Here is a 2305-nt window from a genome sequence, read left to right as displayed (position 1 = left end):
GTGCCTTACAAATGCCATCTCCTGTAAACCTCACAACAGCCCTCAGAGGTGGGTGGGACTCATTCACATCCCATTTTCCAGGTGAGAAAACTGAGGCACAGAGAGGTGAATGAACTCCTCCAAGGTCGAACAACAAGTAAGAGGCAGAGCTTGGATTCGAACCCGCGTCATCAGGCTTGAGCTCTGTGCTAGTAACCTAGCTCCTCTACCCTTCCCCCCAGCCACCCTGGGAAGAAGACGATTTGGGGTCACCACGAGGCTAGTGAGGACAGCGGAGGGACAGAATGGGCTGTGATGGACTGATGAGAGCTTCTGGTCCCCTGGGTCCCTCAGGAGTGGGTGGCAATTTGGACAAGAAGGATAGGTGGCCCTGATCAGGTGACCCCAACCCAGCGCACCTGCTCAGGTGACCCCAACCCAGCGCACCTGCTTGAGCGTGAGGTTGAAGAAGGAGTCGTGGAAGTCCCACTGCAGGATGTCTCCGTGAGTCTGTGCCTCCAGCTGCAGCAGCCAGTTGACCTTGCGGGCCTGGTGTGGGTCGGGGGCTGTGCCCACGAGGAAGAGGAGGCGCAGCTGCAAACCCCGCACCTTGCGCTCGCGGCCCCACGTGCGCCGCAGCAGCTCGCGGCGCTCATAGTTGGTGGGGGAGGACTTGATCGCCAGCAGCAGGAAAACCGGCTGCGCGCACTTAGAAGGGGGCACGTCCAGCAGCAGGGGAAAGTCGCGGCAGTGTTTGTACAGCAGGAAGTCCCGAACATTCTTCGGCTGCTTGGCGAAGTCCGAGTGGTTGGCCATAGAGGTGTTGGCCTGGCACCGGGCCCGGGCTGGGTGGGTGAGTGGAGTGGGCCAGGCCAGGGCCTTGGGGGTCGCCGGTGGCTGCTCCTGGACCTTGCAGGTGGGTGGTGACACTTGCAGACTGAAGAGGAGGAGGAGAGTAAAAGCGACAATGGCCAGAATGAGGGTGGCATTGGGCCGCAGGTGCCGGAGATACTTCATCCTGGCCAGCCAGGGTCTGGGGTCAGCCTGAGGAGCCCCCGTGCGGCTCCTGTGGAAAACAAAACTCACTGAACGCTCACCTTGAGCAAAGTGCTTTTCCTGTGACCCCCAACACCTGGTTGCACCTATACAGTTGCTCAGGTTGGCAAAATATTGAAATTCACCCCCTACTTAACTCCTCCACCCCTTACAAGATCCACTTCAAGGCATTCCAACCCCTGTTGGCTCTGACAGGTGCCCTGGCCCTCCCTGCTGGGGATTAATTTTTTTTTTTTTTTTTTTTTTTTTTTTTTTTTTTTTTTTTTTTTTTGAGACAGCGTCTCTCTCTCGTTCTGTTGCCCAGGCTGGAGTACAGTGTCTTAATTTCAGCTTACTGCAGACTCCACCTCATGGGTTCAAGCGATCCTCCTGCCTCAGCCTCCTGAGCAGCTGGGATTACAGGTGTGCACCACCGTGCCTGGTTAATTTTTTTGTATTTTTAGTAGAGATGGGGTGTCACCATGTTGGCCAGGCTGGTCCTGAACTCCTGGCCTCAAGTGATCCACCTGCCTCGGCCTCCCAAAGGGCTGCGATGATAGGCATGAGTCACCGTACCCTGCCTTTCCGTGTGAAGTCTTAGTTTCTTTATTAGGACATGGGGGTGCTGAGATTCCCTGCTCCAGTACACACACACACACATACAATGGGGCCACTGCTCCCTGACTGCAAAAGGGCTTGACACATATTAGCTGTGTGGTGACCACCTCAGTGACTGTCAGTCCACCACCCTGGCTACCTTAATTCCCCAGCTATTCCCTACTTACAGACAGGGACAGTGAGGCTCAGCATGGAGCAGTATCAGAACCCAGGACTTTTTTTTTTTTTTTTTTTTTTGAGACGGAGTCTCACTCAGTCGCCCAGGCTGGAGTACAGTGGTGCGATCTCGGCTCACTGCAAGCTCCGCCTCCCGGGTTCATGCCATTCTCTGCCTCAGCCTCCCAAGTAGCTGGGACTACAGGCGCCTGCCGCCACGCCTGGCTAATTTTTTGTATTTTTAGTAGAGTCGGGGTTTCACCGTGTTAGCCAGGATGGTCTCGATCTCCTGACCTCGTGATCCACCCGCCTCGGTCTCCCAAAGTGCTGGGATTATAGGCATGAGCCACCGCGACCGGCCAGGACTTTTTTTTTTTTTGAGATGGAGTTGCCCAGGCTGGAGTACAGTGGTGCAATCTCGGCTCACTGCAACCTCCGCCTCCTGGTTCGAGTGATTCTCCTGCCTCATCCTCCAGAGTAGCTGGGACCACAGGCACGTGCCACCACACCCGGTTAA

At 55.7% G+C, this 2305-nt stretch overlaps 1 pseudogene across 1 annotated transcript; it reads right to left on the bottom strand.

The window, feature by feature from the left end:
• Positions 1–387: 387 nt before the first annotated feature.
• Positions 388–1059, bottom strand: LOC108525218 (N-acetyllactosaminide beta-1,3-N-acetylglucosaminyltransferase 3 pseudogene; annotated as a pseudogene). Its single transcript, XR_001884232.1, has one exon. The product of XR_001884232.1 is annotated as an N-acetyllactosaminide beta-1,3-N-acetylglucosaminyltransferase 3 pseudogene (transcript).
• Between the last annotated feature and the right edge of the window lie 1246 nt (positions 1060–2305).

The sequence above is a fragment of the Rhinopithecus bieti genome, unplaced genomic scaffold, assembly GCF_001698545.2.
Source record: "Rhinopithecus bieti isolate Rb0 unplaced genomic scaffold, ASM169854v2 scaffold_21567, whole genome shotgun sequence".
NCBI lineage: Eukaryota > Metazoa > Chordata > Mammalia > Primates > Cercopithecidae > Rhinopithecus > Rhinopithecus bieti.
This window is presented reverse-complemented; position numbering and strand designations above follow the sequence as displayed.